Genomic DNA, 23,274 nt, shown 5'->3' on the forward strand with positions numbered 1-23,274 from the left:
AGGTCAATAGGGTAAGTTCAAGGAAAGTTGATTTTTCTTGCCAGGGCAGTTAACTTTCCATTGAGCACTAGGTGCCTAATCAAGTTGAAGGCCTGCTCCACCAAAACTCATAGCAGTCATGCCACCTGGTGCAGGCGCACCCTTCAAATATGAAATACCAGTGATGAGAGAGGACAATCTTAAGTGGTTAGTACCCCGCCCCTGGTAAAATATTGGAGATGGGGATGCAGGGGAATGTAGGTAACAGACAAAATATGCCCCCAGCACACCCCCAGATTTTAAATCTCCACTACTTCCCTAATACACTCAGCCGATCAGGTAAACATTTCAGCCTGTGACTTTTCAGATCTCTTGCTGCATTGTCATGCTTGTCAGCTTCCATGGTAAATCAAGGTAAATATAATTCTTCCAATTTACTGTAATTGATTGAGAGTTTAGATTGTGTGTCTCCTAGTACTTCTATCCTTATCTTAAATTTTATTTGTTATAAATTCAGAGGACATTATATTTCATTTTAAACTCCTTGATAATCTGTTTTGGCAATTCCACTTTGCTTTTGCTTTTCTCATTTTTTAATGAATTCTGTCCAAATTTCTTTAAATTCAGTTTTGTCATAATTTCCTTAATGGTGTAAACCATTTTAGTTTCAACTTTCACTGTTCTCTCATTGATCCATGATGTATCATTATTAGCCACTACAAGACATTGCTGAATTTGTCACTCTCTTACTTCTGAGTCACAAATCCCATTCCAATGCATGAGCACAAAAAATACAGACTGCCACTGCAGTGCAGTAGTAAGGATTACTGCTATTTGCCGTCTGTTGGACAAGTCATTATAAGGCTCCATCTGCCTGTCTGCGTGGATCCAAAGGTTTCTATGATACTGATCTGAAAAAGCGCATCGCAGCTAGCTCTGGTGTTCTGGCCAATATTTATTCCTCAATCAACAAAAGCAGACTAACTAGTCATTATCACATTGCAATTTGGTGGAGTTTGCTGTATACCAATTAACAATTGTGTTTTCTTGTGACTGTATTTCAAAAGTACAAAGTTAAAAATCACACAACACCAGGTTATAGTCCAACAGGTTTATTTGAAATCACTAACTTTCAAAGCGCTGCTTTTTCGTCAGATGGTTGTGAAGCAGGACCACAAGACACAGAATTTATAGCAAAAGACTACAGGGATACAATGATACATTGAACAAACCTAGATTAAGTCTTTCGTCTTTTAGAATGGATTTGCTGGTTTTGATTCTTTAATATGTAAATCCCAGAACTTCTTTTAAATCACATTCTCAAGATAATTTAAGGTTTCATAACAAAAGGTCAAAAGGTGACATCTCAGCTCAGACAAAGCCTTAAAAGATGTGAATCAGGCCAATCTTGAATCAGACTGGTTCTAGTTCCAAAGTGGAATTTACAAATATTATATGGATTCACTGCCTGCATTGACTGCTTGCAGTTTCTGCATTTTTCAAAATAGAATGTATCTGCAAATATAAATTCACCTCATAAACTTATGTGTGTGCGCATGCAGGAGAGAGGGACAGAGTGAGTGTGTGCATTTGAGTGTGAGTACATGCCAGAGACTGTGTGTTTGTGTGTGCGCAAACTTGGTAAAGTGTGTGTGTTATGGAGCATAAGCCTATGAGAGGGTGTGTGCATGGGTGTGAGTGTGCAAGTTATGTGTGTGTGCGTATGAGAGAGGGTCTGCATATGTATATGTGAGTGAGAGAGAGATAGTGTACCCTGTATAGTGCAGTCGGGTCACCTGTAGCGTGACATGAACACAAGCATATACACACACACACTCTTACATACTGTCACACTCATGCTGAACCCCTCTCATACACAAGCTCTCTCATACGCACACACATACACTTCCCACACTCACATCCATGCACACACCCTCTTGTGGGCTTATACTCCATCACACTCACACACACACTTTACCATGTTTGCACACAGGCAAACACACTCTCTGTCACGTGCACTCACATTCACATGCACACACTCACTCTGTACCTCTCGCCTGCACGCGCATACACATAAAAGTTTATGGGGTGAATTTGTATTTGCAGAATTATATTAGCAAGTACATTCTATTGTGCTCAAAAAATGCAGTACCTGCAAGCAGTCAATGCAGGCAGTGAATCCATATAATATTTGTAACTTCCACTTAGGAAATAGAACCAGTCTGACTCAAGATTGGCCTGACTCACACCTTTAAGGCCTTATCTGAGCTGAGATGTCACTTTTTGATATGAAACCTTAAATTATCTTGAGAATGTGACTTAGAAGTAGTTCTGGGATTTACATATTAAAGAACCAAACCCAGAAAATCCATTCTAAAAGATGAAAGACTTAACAATCTAGGTTTGTTTAATGTATCATAGTATCACTGTAGTCTTTTGCTATAAATTCTGTGTCTTATGGCCCTGCTTCACAATCATCTGACAAAGAAGCAGCGCTTCAAAACCTACTGCTTCCAAATAAACCTGTTGGTATATAACCTGGTGTTGTGTGATTTTTAACTTTGTCTACCGCAGTCCAACACCAGTTCCTCCACATCATGACTTCAAAGTTCTTAATTGGCTGGAAAGTATTTTGATGTCTGATGGCTGTGAAAAGCTCGAAAAAGATGCAAATCCTCATACGTTGAAAAAAACAGAGTACATTTCTGTAGAATTCTATGAATGACTGTCTTAACTACTTTGTATTGCTGCTCAATCCTTTTAACTGTCAAAGGACAGGGTTAAGAATAATCCCTTAGGTGAGGTAGCCATGGTTAACATTACCTATAGAAACTCTACACCAGCAGGAGAGTTAAAAATGGAACTGGAAATGTAAATAAATACTCACCTCTGTGCATATCCCAATTTTTAAGGAAAACACCATTGTAACCTTACAAGGATTACATCTGAAGTTGAAATGAAACTCAGCTTAAAAAATAAAAATACAAGGGCATAAATTTTTTACCTCAATTTTGGTACTGCCATCAATTTTGCATTGAAAATGAGATATTTCAGAAATTTACGCCAAGAATTCTTGTGACCAATTTCTTTGGTGGAATGTTATCAAACCTGGAAAATTAAACATTTTTTCAAAAATATATGCTAAATTTATTTCATCTAGTTTTATCTTGTGAGATAGTACAAAATCAACTCATCAGTACCAAAATTGAAAGGTTTTGGTATTATATCACTACTATTAGGACTTATTTTTCCAAGCATTTTCAAAGTTTACAGAAAACAATCCCATTGGAACTGAACATTAAAATTCAAGTCAACATCAGGAAACAGCCATGTAACATTTCAGTTTTATAATTGATAATCTAATAAAAATAAATGGTGCATTATTGTTGTGTTCTTTATTGTCAGGCTATAAATTAGATGAAATCGGCTGGCAGCTATAGCGTTTTGGAAATTTATTCAACTAACAAGTACTATAAAGTTATGGCTTCAATGATTGCTCTCCTTGTCATTTCATTTCAAGGTTCCTTTTGCATCCAAGTTTCCAAGTTCAGTAGGAAAGAGAAAATAATAGCACATAACCAATTTAGCTATTTTTCCACTAATTATGAAAACAGTTGGTAGTGAGAAGATTGAAAGTCATGAAAAACATTGCTTTACCTACTAACTTATTAAGACTGATATGCACCATATAGTAATATAAATAAGTTTAAACTGAACAATGTAATTCCAAATTACTACAACTATAGGAAAATTTAGTAATCAAACTTGTAAAGGTAGTGGTAATTTATGTTTTTCTTTCTTCACTCATAGGATGTTGATTTGTTACTCATCCATAACTAGCCTGGAACTGAGTGGTATGCCATTTCAGAGGGTAATTAATAGTCACAGTGCTATTAATCACATGTAAGCCATCCATCTAAAGATAGCAATTTTTTTTCCTAAAGGACTTCAACAAAGCAGATAGGTTTTTAAAACAATCGATAATAGTTTCATGATCATCATCACTGAGGCTAACTTTCAATGCCAGATTTACTACCTGAATTCAAATTGTATCAATTACCATGGTGGAAGTTGAATCCATATCTCCAGAGCAGGAGCTTGGGTCACTGGATTACGAGTCCAGTGAAATGTAAATGTTATTGCTCATGTTACCAGAATTCCAGATGAATGCTGTAGATGCAAAAGTTTAAAGACATCCACCGTAGGTGAAGAAATTTAAATGCAGTTAACAAAATTACTGTATTGTTGTAGAAACTTGTCTAAGTTCACTCCGATCAATACTTGGCCTGTCATATAAAAGATTCGCAATCCATGGCCATTCAATTGTGCCAAACTGGTCCAGAAAGGTTGCACAAGAATAAAACCAGATGGACCAATGTCAACTTATTCACCAAAAATAATAAAAACTCACCCAGTTCAACTAATCCTGCAAAGTCCACCTTGCTAATATCAGGGAACATGCCTACATTAGGACAGCCCACCCATAAACTTGACAAACCTGACATTCTTTCTTACAGAATTGTATTATGCAGCCAATGTCCCCAACTTTTCCATCACTGTTCCTGCATATCTTCTGTTCCATCACCAGGACAAAGGCGGCACAGTACTATAGAGTCAGGAGGGAATAGCTCTGGAAGTCATTGATATTGGCTCTAGACTCAATGAAATCTCACTGCATCAGGTAACATATTGGCAAGGAAACCTCTTGCTGATTACCATCAACTATTCTCTCTCATGTTCAACATCACTTACCATAAGCACTAAAGAAAGAAAGGGCACAGAACATACTCTCATTCGACTTTAATGCCAATAGCAGGATGATGCAGATATTGAAATAACCTAGCAAGCTGATAAATGCAAGAGGAATGAATAACAAATGCTGTCTTGCTATGAAAAAGATAAGGGAAAAAAAATCTTTCTCTCTACTCCTATCAAACCAAGAGATCAAGCCTGGTACATAAGGGATGCAGATAATGCCTACCAGGAACAACAAGAAAATCCAAATCAAGAGGTGCCCACATTGTTACGCTACAACACAGAACTCCACACGTGCAAGGAACTAGAAGAAACATTTTATATTTGGACAGAGCTAAGTATACCCATAGAAAATTAATTGGATTAAAATTTTGCAGTCCAAACACATCAAGTCATGAATGATAATTAAACAACAGAAGTTTCACAAATATCCCCACCTTAATGATGGTGGATCCGAACATATTTGAGCAAAACACATGTTTGAACCCATATCTTGAGACAGAAGTCCAGAGTGCTGAAGAAAGCAGCGTTATTTAGCCCTGACAATAGCTAAGCTGTTGTACAAACAAACTGTGCTCCAGACCAAGCAAAGTGCCTTGTTAAGCGTTTTCAGTCAGCTGAAACACTCATCTATTCAACTGCGTGGAAAATGGCCCAGCCACATCCCATGGACAAAAAGCAGAATAAATCGAAATACTGCCCCATCAGTACATTGTCAATCATGAGCAAAACTAATGCACAGGGTCATTGATAGTGCTTTCAAGTGGCACTTACTCAGCAAAAGCCTGCCAAATGAAGCTCAGTTTGGGTACTGTCAGGGAAACACTGATACAGACCTCATTGTTAAATTGATTCAAATATGAACAAAGTAATGAATTCCAGAAATAAGGTGAGAGTGACTGCTCTTGACATCATGGCAGCATACCACCAAGTGTGGCATCAAGGAGCTCCAGCATAACTGAAGTCAATGGGAATCAAACAGAAATTCTTCACAGTTTAGAGTCATAGCTGGCACAAAGGAAGATCTTAGTATTTGTTCAATGCCAATTATCTTCGGACATTCCCACAGGACATCCTCAGTGTATGTTTTAGCACCCATCATTTTCAGCTACTTATAGAGTCATAGCGTACTTCATCCATTATCTTTCCTCCAACTTAAGTTCAGAAGGAGGGACATTTGCTGTTGTTTCCATTGTGTTCAGTATCATTTGCAACCCATCACATACTGAAGTAGTCCATGTCAACAAGCAGAAAAATATGGACAGTATTCAGATCTGGGCTGTTAATTGGCAATTAACATTCAGCTTAATATATGTCAAACAATGACCAACTCCAACAGGATAGAATCTAACCATGCGCAAATCTTCAAACAAAGGCTTCAAAAAAGAACTGGATAAATATCTTAACAGAAGAAGCTTGCAGAACAGGAGGTGTAGTCCAGGATGGGAGGAGGTGTGGACTACATCTCCTCCCATCCTGCCCCCTGTAAAAACGCCATCCCATTCTCCCAATTCCTTCGTCTCCGCCGCATCCGCTCCCAGGAGGACCAGTTCAAAATACGTACAACACAGATGGCCTCCTTCTTCAAGGACCGCAATTTCCCCCCCGACGTGGTCGACGGTGCCCTCCACCGCATCTCCTCCACTTCCCGATCCTCCGCCCTTGAACCCCGCCCCTCCAACCGCCACCAGGACAGAACCCCACTGGTCCTCACCTACCACCCCACTAACCTCCATGTACAGCGCATCATCCGCCGTCACTTCCGCCACCTCCAAACAGACCCCAGCACCAAGGATATATTTCCCTCCCCTCCCCTATCAGCTTTCCGTAGACTCCACTCCCTCCGCGACTCCCTTGTCAGATCCACACCCCCCACCGACCCAACCTCCACTCCCGGCACCTTCCCTTGCGCCCACACCTCCCCCCTCACTTCTCTCCAAGGCCCCAAAGGAAACTTCCATATCCGCCACAGATTCACCTGCACCTCCACCCACATCATCTACTGCATCCGCTGCAGCCGGTGTGGCCTCCTCTATATTGGGGAGACAGGCCGCCTACTTGCGGAGCGATTCAGAGAGCACCTCTGGGCCACCCGGACGAACCAACCCAACCACCCTGTCGCACAGCATTTCAACTCCCCCTCCCACTCCACCGAGGATATGCAGGTCTTTGGACTCCTCCACCGCCAAACCACAACAACGCGACGGTCGGAGGAGGAGCGTCTTATCTTCCGACTGGGAACCCTCCAACCACAGGGGATGAACTTGGACTTCACCAGTTTCTTCATCCACCCTCCCCCCACATTGTCTCAGCCGAATCCCTCCAGCCCGGCACCGCCTTCCTGACCTGCAGTCTTCTTCTTGACCTCTCCGCCTCCATCCTACTCTGACCTATCACCCTCACCTTGACCTCTTTCCACCTATCACATTTCCAACGCCCCTCCTCCAAGTCCCTCCTCCCTACCTTTTATCTTCTCCTGCTGAACACTCTCTGCTCATTCCTGAAGAAGGGCCTGTGCCCGAAACGTCGAATCTCCTGTTCCCTGGATGCTGCCTGACCTGCTGTGCTGCTCCAGCAATAAAGTTTGAACAATGGAGAAAGGGCAGGCGAGTGAGACTAAAGCATTGGGCCAGCACACCTGCACACAACAGGCAAAAATAGCCTCCTTCCATACTGTAACCATTCTAAAGTTCTATAAAATTCAGTGGGATTACCATCACTGAATCCTCCGACAACAATATCCTCCAGGTTGCCATTGACTTGAAATTTTACTGATTGAACATATAAATATGTGGCTAAAACAGCAAGTTACAAGTTGGAAATTCTGCAGCAAGTATCATCTTCTGACTTCCTCAAGTCTGTAATCCAGAATGCACCAACCAGGATTGTGATGGATTATTCTCCATTTGCTTGGCTGACTGCAGCTCCAACATCGCTCAAGAAGTTTGATGTTATCCAGGTCAAAGCAAACTGTTTGGTCAGGACCTGGTGCACCATTTAAGCATTCACTCCCTTTACCACTACCACACATTGGCAGCAATATCATCTACAAGATACACAGCAGCAGCTTGGTGAGACTAATTAAAAGGCACCTTCTAAACATTCCTCCTCCATCCCTTAGAAGAATAAGGATGGTAGGCACAAAGGAGTACCACAATAGAAACAATTGCCAACTTTGAATTATGTCACCATTTGTTCACATTATTTGGACACTAGCATTGTGAGTGCACCTGCACCACATAAACTGTATTGTTTCAAGACGTTAGCCACTACCACCTTCTGAAGGGCAAAATGGAAATCAGTCCTGAATGCTGGCCTTGTCAACAATGCTCAAATCCCATGGATAAATAACATCTCTTTTTGCTGCAAGCAGTAACTGACAGTAATGTAGCATGTCCTGTTGTGTTAATATTTAATTGGAAAAGATTATGCATCAGATGATAAACTTTACATAAAAGGAATTTACAATGTCAAGCATCAGATATTATCTCATTAAATTTCTATTTTCATCACAATTTTCACTAATAATGTATTTAAACACTTAAAACTATGTGAATGTATTTGAGAAACTACCTTAATGAGGAAGAATGGTAAAATTGATATTTATCATTGTGTCATTTGAACTAACAGTTTCTGTACTAAAAACTCTGAATTAATCATTTTTCTTGTTTAAGAGTCTTTCTGATATTCCTGATTAATAGCATAATTTGTGCTGCTGCAATATAAATAGGTGACAAGATGATACAATCTTGACATGATGCATTAATATCATCTCTCACCACTGATCTGACCCTTTGTTAGGCATTTAGATCTATTAGTGTCAACAATGGCTTTTTAATTTTTAACATTTTTGATTATCTAACTGATCTGGTTAACAACAGTAGTCACCTTATTTGTTACATTGACTGAATGAACCACTATCACATTTCCACTATACTGACATGTTATTTTCATCATTCTGAAATGATATTGTATTTTCAGCACATTCTGCAATTTAAGTTAGCCACCAAGTGAGAACTTTGTAACTACTGCATTTGCTCTGACCTCATTACAAAAGACCCTGTTACAACATAATTCATCTCAATTATTTATTCATTTGCTTAAATCTTGAAAAAATTCCCTAAGCAGACATATTTTATGAGCTTGGTCTGCTCCATGGCAAGTTTATTGATTTGAGAGCATGGCACCTGTAATTGTTGTAGTCAAAGTCAAATGGTGGTGACTTTTAAAATCAAAATACTAATTATTCTGATAATATCAATAGTAAATATAATCAAAACTAAGATACAATTAAGACGATTACTTCTTGTATTTATCCAAATTATTCGTTGAAGGTGTCATCAACAGTCCTATCAAGCAGCAGCTGCTTAACAAGAACTTACCCAGTGACACTCAATTTGGGTTTCTTCACAGCCTTGGTTCAAAAATGGACAAAAAGGCTGAATGAAATGCTAGAGATGGGGTGAGAGTGACTACTCTTGATAGTGACTACTTTGGCCACATTTGACCAAAAACAGTTTCAAGGAGCCCTAGCAAATATCTCTGCTGATTGGAGTCACACATGGCACATAGGAAGATGGTTGTGGTTATTGAAAGTCAGTCGTCTCAGCTCCAGAACATCTCTCCAGGAGTTCCTCAGAGTAGCATCTCGGCCCAACAAGCTTCAGCTGCTTGACCTCCCCTCCACCATAAGGTTAGAACTGGGGAAGCTCACTGATGATTGCACAATGTTCAGTACCATTCACAACTTCTCAGATTCTGAAGGAGTCTATGTCCAAACACAGTAAGACCTCGACAGTATCCAGACATGGACTAAAAAGTGACAAGTAACATTTGCGCCACATACAAATGCCAGGCAATGACCATTTCCATTAAGAAACAATTTAACCAACCACCACCGCTCCCCCGCCCCCATCTCCCTCCTTGGCAATCACTGGCATTAGCACCACTGAATTCCCCATCTTTTGTTTACCAATGACCAGAAACTGAAATTCATTGGCCATATAAATACAGTAGCTTCATGACAGGAAAAGTTAGGAATAGTGTAGCGAGTAACCCACCTCTCGACTCCCTCAGGGCCTGTCCATCATCTACAAGACACAAGTCAGGAGTGTAATACAACACTTCCCACTTGCCTGAATGAGTACAGCTCTAACAACAGTTGAAACTTTATTGCTGGAACAGCACAGCAGGTCAGGCAGCATCCAGGGAACAGGAGATTCGACGTTTCGGGCACAGGCCCTTCTTCAGGAATGAGCAGAGAGTGTTCAGCAGGAGAAGATAAAAGGTAGGGAGGAGGGACTTGGAGGAGGGGAGTTGGAAATGTGATAGGTGGAAAGAGGTCAAGGTGAGGGTGATAGGTCGGAGTAGGGTGGAGGCGGAGAGGTCAAGAAGAAGACTGCAGGTCAGGAAGGCGGTGCCGGGCTGGAAGGATCCGGCTGAGACAAGGTGGGGGGAGGGGGGATGAAGAAACTGGTGAAGTCCAAGTTCATCCCCTGCGGTTGGAGGGTTCCCAGTCGGAAGATAAGACGCTCCTCCTCCGACCGTCGGGTTGTTGTGGTTTGGCGGTGGATGAGTCCAATGACCTGCATATCCTCGGTGGAGTGGGAGGGGGAGTTGAAATGCTGTGCCACAGGTTGGTTGGGTTGGTTCGTCCGGGTGGCCCAGAGGTGCTCCCTGAATCGCTCCGCAAGTAGGCGGCCTGTCTCCCCAATATAGAGGAGGCCACACCGGCTGCAGCGGATGCAGTAGATGATGTGGGTGGAGGTGCAGGTGAATCTGTGGCGGATATGGAAGTTTCCCTTGGGGCCTTGGAGAGAAGTGAGGGGGGAGGTGTGGGCGCAAGTGTTGCACCTCCTGCGGTTGCAAGGGAAGGTGCCGGGAGTGGTGGTTGGGTCGGTGGGGGGTGTGGATCTGACAAGGGAGTCGCGGAGGGAGTGGTCTTACCGAATCAACACGGACATCTACTACAAACCGACCGACTCCCACAGCTACCTGGACTACACCTCCTCCCATCCTGCCCCCTGTAAAAACGCCATCCCATTCTCCCAATTCCTTCGTCTCCGCCGCATCTGCTCCCAGGAGGACCAGTTCAAAATACGTACAACACAGATGGCCTCCTTCTTCAAGGACCGCAATTTCCCCCCCGACGTGGTCGACGGTGCCCTCCACCGCATCTCCTCCACTTCCCGCTCCTCCGCCCTTGAGCCCCGCCCCTCCAACTGCCACCAGGACAGAACCCCACTGGTCCTCACCTACCACCCCACCAATCTCCATGTACAGCGCATCATCCGCCGTCACTTCCGCCACCTCCAAACAGACCCCAGCACCAAGGATATATTTCCCTCCCCTCCCCTATCAGCTTTCCGTAGAGACCACTCCCTCCGCGACTCCCTTGTCAGATCCACACCCCCCACCGACCCAACCACCACTCCCGGCACCTTCCCTTGCAACCGCAGGAGGTGCAACACTTGCGCCCACACCTCCCCCCTCACTTCTCTCCAAGGCCCCAAGGGAAACTTCCATATCCGCCACAGATTCACCTGCACCTCCACCCACATCATCTACTGCATCCGCTGCAGCCGGTGTGGCCTCCTCTATATTGGGGAGACAGGCCGCCTACTTGCGGAGCGATTCAGGGAGCACCTCTGGGCCACCCGGACGAACCAACCCAACCAACCTGTGGCACAGCATTTCAACTCCCCCTCCCACTCCACCGAGGATATGCAGGTCATTGGACTCATCCACCGCCAAACCACAACAACCCGACGGTCGGAGGAGGAGCGTCTTATCTTCCGACTGGGAACCCTCCAACCGCAGGGGATGAACTTGGACTTCACCAGTTTCTTCATCCCCCCTCCCCCCACCTTGTCTCAGCCGGATCCTTCCAGCCCGGCACCGCCTTCCTGACCTGCAGTCTTCTTCTTGACCTCTCCGCCTCCACCCTACTCCGACCTATCACCCTCACCTTGACCTCTTTCCACCTATCACATTTCCAACTCCCCTCCTCCAAGTCCCTCCTCCCTACCTTTTATCTTCTCCTGCTGAACACTCTCTGCTCATTCCTGAAGAAGGGCCTGTGCCCGAAACGTCGAATCTCCTGTTCCCTGGATGCTGCCTGACCTGCTGTGCTGTTCCAGCAATAAAGTTTCAACTTTGATCTCCAGCATCTGCAGACCTCACTTTCTCCAGCTCTAACAACACTCAATCTAAGACAATACAACCTTCTTGATTGGCACCACATCATCAAACATCCACACTTTCCACCACTGATGCTTGGTAGCAGTGATTTTACCACCGAGGAGATGCCCTGTCGAAAATCAAGATAGATCCTGAGTCAGCAACTTCCAAACCTATAACCACTACCATCTAAAAGGACAAGGCTCGCAGAGACATTGGAACTCTGCAAGTTCCCCTCCAAGCCATTTACAATCCTGGTTGGAAAGTATATCATCATTCCTTTAAAGTCACGAGGTCAGAATCCTTGAATTCTCTCCCTAACAGTATTGTGGGTCTACCTACAGCATACAGACTCAGCAGTTCAAGAAGGAATGATCTGGATCAGTGGTGCTGGAAGAGCACAGCAATTCAGGCAGCATCCGAGGACAGGCAAAATCGACGTTTCGGGCAAAAGCCCTTCATCAGGAATAAAGGCAGAGAGCCTGAAGCATGGAGAGATAAGCTAGAGGAGGGTGGGGGTGGGAGAGAGTGGCATAGAGTACAATAGGTCAGTGGGGAAGGAGATGAAGGTGATAGGTCAGGGAGGAGAGGGTGGAGTGGATAGGTGGAAAAGGAGCTGGGCAGGTCGGACAAGTCCGGACAGGTCAGGGGATCGAGTTTCTGGAGGTTAGAAGCTAGGATGAGGTGGGGGAAGGGGAAATGAGGAAACTGTTAAAATCCACATTGATGCCCTGGGGTTGAAGTGTTCCGAGGCGGAAGATGAGGCGTTCTTCCTCCAGGCGTCTGGTGGTGAGGGAGCGGCGGTGGAGGAGGCCCAGCACCTCCATATCCTCGGCAGAGTGGGAGGGGGAGTTGAAATGTTGAGCCACTGGGCGATGTGGTTGATTGGTGCGGGTGTCTCGGAGATGTTCCCTAAAGCGCTCTGCTAGGAGGCGTCCAGTCTCCCCAATGTAGAGGAGACCGCATCGGGAGCAACGGATACAATAGATGATATTAGTGGATGTGCAAGTAAAACTTTGATGGATGTGGAAAGCTCCTTTGGGGCCTTGGATGGAGGTGAGGGAGGAGGTGTGGGCGCAGGTTTTACAGTTCCTGCGGTGGCAGGGGAAAGTGCCAGGATGGGAGGGTGGGTCGTAGGGGGGCGTGGACCTGACCAGGTAGTCACGGAGGGAACGGTCTTTGCGGAAGGCGGAGAGGGGTGGGGAGGGAAATATATCCCTGGTGGTGGGGTCTGTTTGGAGGTGGCGGAAATGTCGGCGGATGATTTGGTTTATGCGAAGGTTGGTAGGGTGGAAGGTGAGCACCAGGGGCGTTCTGTCCTTGTTGCGGTTGGAGGGGTTGGGTCTGAGGGCGGAGGTGCGGGATGTGGATGAGATGCGTTGGAGGGCATCTTTAACCACGTGGGAAGGGAAATTGCGGTCTCTAAAGAAGGAGGCCATCTGGTGTGTTCTATGGTGGAACCGCTCCTCCTGGGAGCAGATACGGCGGAGGCGGAGGAATTGGGAATACGGGATGGCATTTTTGCAAGAGGTAGGGTGGGAAGAGGTGTAATCCAGGTAGCTGTGGGAGTCGGTGGGTTTGTAGAAGATGTCAGTGTCAAGTCGGTCGTCACTGATGGAGATGGAGAGGTCCAGGAAGGGGAGGGAGGTGTCAGAGATGGTCCAGGTAAATTTAAGGTCAGGGTGGAATGTGTTGGTGAAGTTGATGAATTGCTCAACCTCCTCGCGGGAGCACGAGGTGGCGCCAATGCAGTCATCAATGTAGCGGAGGAAGAGGTGGGGAGTGGTGCCGGTGTAATTACGGAAGATCAACTGCTCTACGTAGCCAACAAAGAGACAGGCATAGCTGGGGCCCATACGTGTGCCCATGGCTACCCCTTTGGTCTGGAGGAAGTGGGAGGATTCAAAGGAGAAATTGTTAAGGGTGAGGACCAGTTCGGCCAAACGAATGAGAGTGTCGGTGGAGGGGTACTGTTGGGAACGTCTGGAGAGGAAAAAACGGAGGGCTTGGAGGCCCTGGTCATGGCGGATGGAGGTGTAGAGGGATTGGATATCCATGGTGAAGATGAGGTGTTGGGGGCCGGGGAAACGGAAGTCTTGGAGGAGGTGGAGGGCGTGGGTGGTGTCTCGAATGTATGTGGGGAGTTCCTGGACTAGGGGGGATAGGACAGTGTCGAGGTAGGTAGAGATGAGTTCAGTGGGGCAGGAGCATGCTGAGACAATGGGTCGGCCAGGGTGGTCAGGCTTGTGGATCTTGGGAAGGAGGTAGAACCGGGCAGTGCGGGGTTCCCGGACTATGAGGTTGGAAGCTGTGGGTGGGAGATCTCCTGAGGTGATGAGGTTCTGTATGGTCTGGGAGATGATGGTTTGGTGATGGGGGGTGGGGTCATGGTCAAGGGGGCGGTAGGAAGAGGTGTCCTCGAGTTGGCGTTTGGCTTCAGCGATGTAGAGGTCAGTGCGCCAGACTACCACTGCGCCCCCTTTGTCCGCTGGCTTGATGGTGAGGTCAGGATTGGAGCAGAGGGATTGGAGGGCTGCGCGTTGTGAGGGTGAGAGGTTGGAGTGGGGGAGGGGGGTCGACAGGTTGAGGCGGTTAATGTCCCGGCGGCAGTTGGAAATGAAGAGGTCGAGGGCAGGTAATAGGCCAGCGCGGGGTGTCCAGGTGGATGTAGTGTGTTGGAGGTGGGCGAAGGGGTCCTCCTTCTCAAGGTCAACTAGAGGTGGGCAATAAATACCGACCCAGCCAGCAATACCTGTGTCACAAGAACAAATAGAAAAAAGGAGCCTTTCATATGTCCATGTGGTAGAGGGTTTTTTAACATTAAACCATAAGAGTAAGAGTAAGAGAACAAGTGAAAAAAGATGTGAGGAATTATAGGGCGCATGTTATGATCCCAACTGATGTTATCAGTGGAGTGGCCAAATGAAGTGACCTTTCACTGAAACACAAGCACACATTGCTACAGATCTGGTTTTAATATTAAAACAGAAGTTTAATACAGAAAACCAGATACAATAGAAGAAACCAAATTGAGCATAGTTTGAAGATTTCACCTCTTCCAAAAGAATCGTTTTAAAGTATTTAAAATCAGGGAGAATTTCTCTCTCTATCACAACTATTTGTTTGACTTAACTGTTGCTTTTAATTCCTGGATGTAAACTTCTAATAGCTTCTTCTTTCAGTATTCACACTACTGAGCCTACATTTTTTCAACTGCTCGTAACTCATTTAGGGTTCAAATCAAACATTTCTGATCTGGAACTTTGAAACTAAAGCTTTTCTACTGAAGTAACCTATTGCCTAACCTTTCTGAACTAATTCTCTTTGATGAGAAACAGTTTCATTCATTTAACTTCAACAAGCATATTACTGAACTGAAATCAAAATCGATGCATGCCATGGGTGCTTCTGCAAAGCCAAAATTAAAGTCTCTGATCCTCCTTATGGGACACAAGCTGAGGTTCTTCAATGCTTCTCCTGCCTGCTTATAAAACTCTTCCAATGCAAACAAATTCTCATTGATATTCCCTTACTATAGTTTTCAAAAAAATAGACAGCTCCAGGAATACTGACAAGTTAATCACTGATGTCTTCATACACACAAAACAAAACTCACATGCCACTGTTTCAAAATTCCAAATTTTAAAAAAATTAGAATACATATAAATCATATTCCTTAAAACCTTAGAGAAAAATAGTCACAAAATAACAATACCTATATCAGTAATGATAAGACAGGAATGGACAGAGCATACATTGTAAAAATATGTCAGCAGATAAGCTTAGAGGTTGTAAAAATAAGCTCTTTGCTAAATATGCATAAAAACATTGATCAATTAGAGTTATAGAGTCAAAGAGTAGTAGCATGGAAACAGACCCTTTGAACCAATCCGTCTTTGCAAACCAGATTGCCCGAACTGATCTAGTCGCATTTGCCAGCATTTGAGGCATCCCCTGGCAATTCATTCCATGCACATGCCACCCTCTTCATGAGGAAGGTACCAGTCATGTCCCTTTTGAATCTTTCCCCTCTCACCTTAAACCTATGCCCTCCAGGTTTGGGAATAATGGGCTGGTGTTGAAGGAAATGAATTGTTTCAACATTGTAAGTATATGAGGACTTGGTGAGGCATTTAAACAGACTATTGACTAGTGTGGTTGACCATGCCGGGGATCTGACTCATGAATGGGGTAATGAATTCCTCCACTGGAAAATTTCAAACTTAATAAAAATGTTTGACACAAATTTCAAAATTTCATTGATCGGAGCCTATCCCACTGATTCCCATTATTAAGTGTGTTTGCAATTTGCAGCAGTCTCCTCAAACATAACTTTTGTGAATAGCGGGACATTACTGTAGATCTGTGGTACTCTGCTCCTGAGGTCCAATTTTGGGTGAGCATTAGATTCTCTCGTGTCTCACACATTCATTTTGCATCTACTTCAAGCACAAAAATGGTCTGAATCAAATTTCTAACCTCCCCTCTACTCACACTCCTCTAGGCCATTAATTAAAGCATTTTCCTCTACCCTGGGAAAAAGACCTTGACTATTCACTCTAACTGTGTCCCCCAGGCTCTGACACTCCAGGGACAAAAGCCCCAGCCTATTCAGCCTCTTCCCATAGTTCAAACTCACCAATCCCGACAACACCTTTGTAAACCTTTTCTGAATCCTTTCAAGTTTAACACAGTATTGAAAGCAGTATTCTGAAAGTGACTTAACCAATGTCCTGTACAGCCACAACATGTCCCAATGCCTTAACTCAATGCACTGACCAATAAAGGCATTCATGCCAAATGCCTTTTTCACCACCCTATTACCTGTGACCCCACTTTCAAGGAACTATATATCTTCACGTCTGGGTCTCTCTGTTTGGCAACACGCCCCAGGACCTTACCATGAAGTATATAAGTCCTGCCCTGGCTTGCCTTACTAAAATGCAACACCTTACATTTGTCTAAATTAAACTCCATTTGCCACTCCTCATCCCACTGGTCCTTCTGATTAATGTCCTGTTGTACTCGGAGGTTACCTACTTCACTGTTCAATACACCATCAATTTTGTAGTCATCTGCAAACTTAGTCATCCTACGTCCTATATTCACATCCAAATCATTTATATAAATGACAAAAAGCAGTAAACTCAGTATCGATCCTTGTGCCACACCACTGGTCACAGACCTCCAGTCTGCAAACACCCTCAAGCCTACTTTTAGACCGTAAGACCATAAGACATAGGAGTGGAAGTAAGGCCATGCGGCCCATCGAGTCCACTCCGCCATTCAATCATGGCTGATGGGCATTTCAACTCCACTTACCCGCATTCTCCCCGTATCCCTTAATTCCTTGTGACATCAATTGGCTAACTCCCCCAGATCCCACATGATCTAAACAGTCTACCATGCGGAATACTGATGAACACCTCGTTGAAGTCCATGTAGACAATATCTACTGCCCTGACTTCATCAATCTTCTTTGTCACCTCTTCAAGAAACGTAGTCAAGTTAGTGAGCCACAATTTTCCTCACACAAAGCCATGTCAGCTCAAATACAATAAGTCTGGATGATCCAAGTACCATTGTAGAGACACACCTACAATTCTCTATAACGTAAAGCAGTTGAGGTCAAACCATTCAATGGTTTCAACTGGGAGTTAGGTATAGATCTTAGAGAAAACGAGCTCATAATACGGGAGAAAGCAGGAACACAGTATTGAGTTGGATGGTCAACCATAATTAGAATGAATAGTGGATCTGGCTTTTAAGTTCAAATGGTATACTCGTACTGCTATTTTCCATGTTTCTATTATAAAGACTGGGACCTGAATATTCAAGGGTCCATAACAGTTTGCCAGGGCAGAAAACAAGGGAAATGTGAAGGGGTAGCTCTGTTAACCAAGAATGAATTACATTATACAAAATGAAGAGAAGACCTTAGTTCTAAATATCAACATGTAGAATGTGGTTCAACAGAGAAAACACATTGAAAAGTTAAAAGTCACTTGTGTGAATAATTATAATATAGTTTATGGGGCTTGTGAAAAAGATATGGAGGTAATCACGGATCACTTTAATCTATTTTTCAGTGGGACAGTAACATGCCATGAGACAGAATAAATTAATAACCTCATAGTAAAGGCACCCTTTAAATAAATAAATGTGTCTTTCTTGGGTGGATATCTATAACTAGTAGAATGCCACAAGGTCAGGGCTAATGGGTTTAACGACCTACAACCAATGACTTGGATGCAAGGACCAAATATATGGTAGTAAATTTATCAATGGCACCAAGACAGGCAAGGAAATAAGCTCTCAAGAGAAGGTAGCGTCTCTGCACAAAGATATGGATAGATAAACTGAGTGGTCAGAAAATGGGCAGATGTTGTATACATATATGAAAATGTGAACTTGTTCATTTTTTGCAGGAAGCAAAAAATAAATACATAGAGAGAGATTGTAGAACTTAGTCATAGAGACTGAGCTGGGTGACCTGGCACAAGAAAAGCTATGTTTCACATACTGAAAATAATGAGGAAAGCAAAGCAAATTGTTGTCGTCAATTCAAGGGAAATGGAAAAGCAGGAAAGCTCTACTGCAGCTGTGGAGGAACTTGGTGAGAACACATCGAGAGCTCTGTGTGGAGTTTTAGTCTTATTTCAAAAAGAATGTAATTGATTTAAAGCTACTCAAAGAAGGTTGACTTAAGCCTTTCATCCTAGAAATGATTTACCTTATGAAGAAAGATTCATCAGCTGGCCCTTGACTCATTGAAGTTTAGAGAAATGAGGTGATATTATTAAAACAAATAAGATCCTAAGGGGACTTGACAAGGCCGATACTGAGAAGATGCTCCTCCTTGCAGGACAAACTAGAGCTAGAGAACATAGTTTAAGATAGGAGATTTTGCTTTTATGACAGAAATTAAATGGTTTTTCTTGTCTCAGTCTGTGTAATACATTTCCTAGAAAAACAGTGAAGACTCAGTTTTTATATTTATTTCAAGGTCAACGTACAGTGTTGATAGATTAAGGATTCTGAGGCAGTCAGGAAAGCGGACTTGAGACTGAAACAAGGTTGGTCATAATCTTATTGAACAGCAGAATAGGCTGAACTACCTATGCTGTAAGTAAGTATTATGATCCTATGTAAATGACTCATTTTCTCACTCATTACCACATTATTTACTTCATGGAATAGGCTGAACACTTCCTCAGTATTCTGTATTGTTTTCTGTATTTTGTTCTTCAGTGTTATCCTTCGGCTATCATGGTCTATGGCCTTATTCACACAGAAATCATCATAGTCGCTCCCCACAGGCTTTCAGAAAGGTCAGTGGTGCATATTTATCGTGTCTGGTGATGCAAATGAGGAATTCTTTTGGGAAAGGTTATATCAACTAACTTTACTATGTTGCAGATCCTAAAAATAAATGTAAAACACTGTAAGGCACAAGTTATTTATTGTTCATTTGATTCCAAGTTGACAATCTACTTCTGTAATCTTATTAATGTTACTAAAGTCATGATTGACATCATTTTTGATCCTCACTGTCTGGTCCAAGTCACTTCTCCTGCGAGCACAAATTTACAATCACTTGATTACAACCGTTGTGATCTCATTTGTACATATTTTCACATTGATATTTATAATAACTGTCAGAGTACTGATCAGTGTGAATGAGTCAACCATGGCTAAGATTTTACAGTTACAATAATGGTGAAACTGTCAGCGTTCACTGTTATTGTAACTGTGAATCTGGCATGTATGTGCACAGTTAAACATTAAAATATTCATGTACCTACAAATAATTCTCTGTTCCTCCATTTCCTGACAAATGAAAACAATTTAGAAAGCATTACATTGTCAAGAACCTCCGTATTATGCTATCGTGACATTGTTTAGTAAAACTTGGAAAAGAACGAATCCTTGTCAATGACATGTAACTAGATTTTCAAAGGTATAAAATTATTGAGAACTTCTTTGGTCCAGGAAAATGTATTTTATACTTGTCTAATGCCATTACATATTAGCTTGCATACAATATTTCAATTTCTTTTATATATAATGCAATCTTTGTTGCACTCTATAAAATTTATAAAAGCTGAAAGATATCCAATTAATTTTATTTTCTGGCTTGCTGTCTGAAAATGTTTCAATGTGATTGGCTGCTTAATCTAAATGATGACATTGCCATTGCAGAATGCCTTGAGATACCCTTGACTTATTGCCAGATTCAAATTCATGGAGGAATTCAAGCAATAACAGTCATTTGCAAGTGGTTTACTTCAAAGTCAATGGTCAGTACAATCACCTTGCCATAGACTATGACATTTTCCCAAACTGAATTTTGGTTTGCACATTCCGAACACAGACATTAAGTCTCTACAGTCATAAGTAACATGTGAAGCTCAATAGAAGCTTGAGGAACTACCTCATCATTCTATCAGACACTTCTCAATTATCTAAATTCAATATTTCTATCCAACAATTACAAATTAAATTTACATATTACACTTTTTCCGACAAGTGTTGGTTACATAAAAGCTCTCTTCCTTGGCTTTTCTGCTCCTCAATGAGATCTCGACTGCGTATATTTTGAATCATTCTCTCCCAGCACTGATATTAGGGTTGCAACTCACATACACTTAGAATCACAGAATCCCTATAGTGCAGAAACAGGCCATTTGGTCCACACCAACTGGCCAAAGAACCATTCCCTACCTTATTGCTTTTCATTTCCCCTGACTAATGCACCTAGCCTACACATCCCTGAACACTATGGGCAATTTAGCATGGCCAATTCACCCAACCTGCACATCTTTAGACTGTGGGAGGAAACCGGAGCACCCAGAGGAAACCCACGCAGACATGGGGAGAATGGGCAAACTCCACATAGACAGTTCCCCAGGGTGGAATCAAACCTGAGTTGCTGGTGCAGTGAGGCAGTAGGGCTAACCACTGAGCCACCCTGCTGCCCATTTATTGCTATTTAATAGTTTTGCCACGGAGTTTTAAAAAATCAAATTCTGTCTCATAATTCTTTTAGTTTCCACAGTAGCCTGGAGTGGAATATGCACTGCAATTTTGACTCACCTAACAATACAAACCTTTTGCAGACTTTTGTACTTATTTACTGTTTCTTTCCTGCACCTGTGATAATCCACAAGTTGTCAGCTGTACTGCTTTAACACCATGATACAAGCAAATGTTGCTTTTATGGCTCCCAAAACTACATGGAAAGACACTTATAGCAGAGGTGGATGCCACACGTCTGTGACAGTACAGCCAATACATTAAGCATAACTGTATACCTTCAAACAATAACTGAAAACTCTCAGGACATCTTGGTAAACCTTCCTTTGCACCGTGTCTCAAGCCTTTAAATTTTCCTTAAAATATTGCATCCAGAATTGTCAGCATTATTTCGGCTGAGGCCTACGACAAGTAATTCATAAAGTTCCAACATGATCACTTTGCATCTGCACTCTATGCCACTTATAACCCTAAATGACCACTTTTTAAAACTACTTTCCAACTTGCTGTGCCAGCTTTAAAGATTAGTGCAGATGGACACTCAATTCTCTGTACTTAAAGCAAATACACCCAACTTGACTGGATGAGTGCAGCTCCAATAACACTCAAGCTTGATACCATCCAAGTCAAAGCAACCCACTTGACATCTACAAACATTCACTCCCTCCATCACCGATGCTCAGTAGCAGCAGTGGTTACCATCCACAATCACACTGCAGACGCTTATCAAGACTCCTTAGATGACACCTTCCAACCGCATAACCATTACCATCTAGACAGCAACAGCAGCAGGCACATGGGAACACCAACAGCTGCAAGTTCCCCTCCAAGCCACTCACTATCCTGACTTGGAAACATATTGCATTCCTTCAATGTCATTGAGTCAAAATCCAGGAACTCACTCTCTAATAGCATTGTAAGTCTACCTATAGCAAATGGACTGCAGTGGTTGAACAAGGCAGTTCATCACCTTTTGAAGTATAGCTAGAGATGGGCAGTAAATGCTGGCCCATTCAGCAATAACCACATCTTGCATTGATTTAAAAAGAACACAAACCCTTCTCAAAATCATGTCATTTGTCACATCTTTCCATATTACCTCAGCCAAAATATATCACTTCATATTTGTCCCCATTAAGTTCCATTTGTCATGCTTTTGCACACTTCAAAATGCTCTCTATGGCATTCTGAACCCTCACAATATTTGCATTACTATCTTCTACATTGTCAAGTTCTGATTCATTTGCAACTTCATAATGCTGCACTCTAAACTCAAGTCTTGGCTGTTTTTAGAAATGAAAAAGGGTTCTGGGTACAAATATATTGATGTTACTATTTTTCAGAAAAAAAAAGAAATAAACAAAGAAGTGGGCACAGTGGTTAGCAATGCTGCCTCACAGCGCCAGAGACCCGGGTTCAATTCCCGACTCAGGCGACTGACTGTGTGGAGTTTGCACATTCTCCCTGTGTCTGTGTGGGTTTCCTCCAGGTGCTCTGGTTTCCTCCCACAGTCCAAAGATGTGCAGGTTAGGTGAATTGACCATGCTAAATTGTCCGTAGTATTAGGTGAAGGGGTAAATGTAGGAGTATGGGTCTGGGTGGTATATGCTTCGGCGGGTCGGTGTGGACTTGTTGGGCCGAAGGGCCTGTTTCCACACTGTAAGTAATCTAATATAATCTCCAACATTTTCTGTTTTTATTTCAGATTTGCTTATGCTTCATAAATGGCTGCTTTCTATTTGCTTTTTCATGTATTAATATGCATCACAATTGCTTCACAGTGTGCAAGCACCTTGCAATGAATAACAATGGCTATGCAACTTCCAAGACACATAAAGTACTGGGAAATATAATTATTAACTGCTTAAACTCAGCATGAGTGAAAATAATATGGCAAGTGCAAAGAACCTACATTTATGTAGTTGAAATTGACTCTCATGCTGGAATTTGATTCATCTTAAGATGATACTAGATTAAAAGGAAGTAAGAGCAACAATGCAACAAAAGGCAATGTCAAAATTTATTTCTGCCTGTATTTAGATAAAGTAGCAGATCATTAAGAATGATGATTGAACACAGGTGAAAATCAAGGAGAATGTCGTTTTCAGGAAAAAAGCTGCAAACTAGATAGTGTAATAATGATAATGCACATATGTGGTGAGGAAATGACAATTGTCACATTGTTTCCAAGAAATATTGTGAATTTTGCTAGTGGGATCTGACCAAAATTTGGTAAAATTTGACAATGCAGTAAAACAGTACATAGGCTAGCAGCAACTTGCAAGAAGATATGAAAGATAAGAGCAGAAATGTGCCAGATCCATG

At 42.7% G+C, this 23,274-nt stretch overlaps 1 protein-coding gene across 10 annotated transcripts in view; it reads right to left on the reverse strand.

The window, feature by feature from the left end:
• The window catches only part of fhit (fragile histidine triad diadenosine triphosphatase), a 1,333,995-nt gene that overhangs the window by 1,281,225 nt on the left and 29,496 nt on the right, over positions 1–23,274 (reverse strand). The window contains exon 1 of one of the 10 annotated variants that reach the window (XM_087994382.1): positions 5,172–5,232. The exons of the other annotated variants lie outside the window; for them this stretch is intronic. The gene's annotated coding sequence lies outside the window, so the exon portion shown is untranslated. Of the gene's footprint in view, positions 1–5,171; positions 5,233–23,274 lie in introns of those variants that run through there. 10 annotated transcript variants of the gene reach the window in all.

This window comes from Chiloscyllium plagiosum, unplaced genomic scaffold, assembly GCF_037043375.1.
Source record: "Chiloscyllium plagiosum isolate Xiang-an unplaced genomic scaffold, Cpla_swu_hap1 HiC_scaffold_14, whole genome shotgun sequence".
NCBI lineage: Eukaryota > Metazoa > Chordata > Chondrichthyes > Orectolobiformes > Hemiscylliidae > Chiloscyllium > Chiloscyllium plagiosum.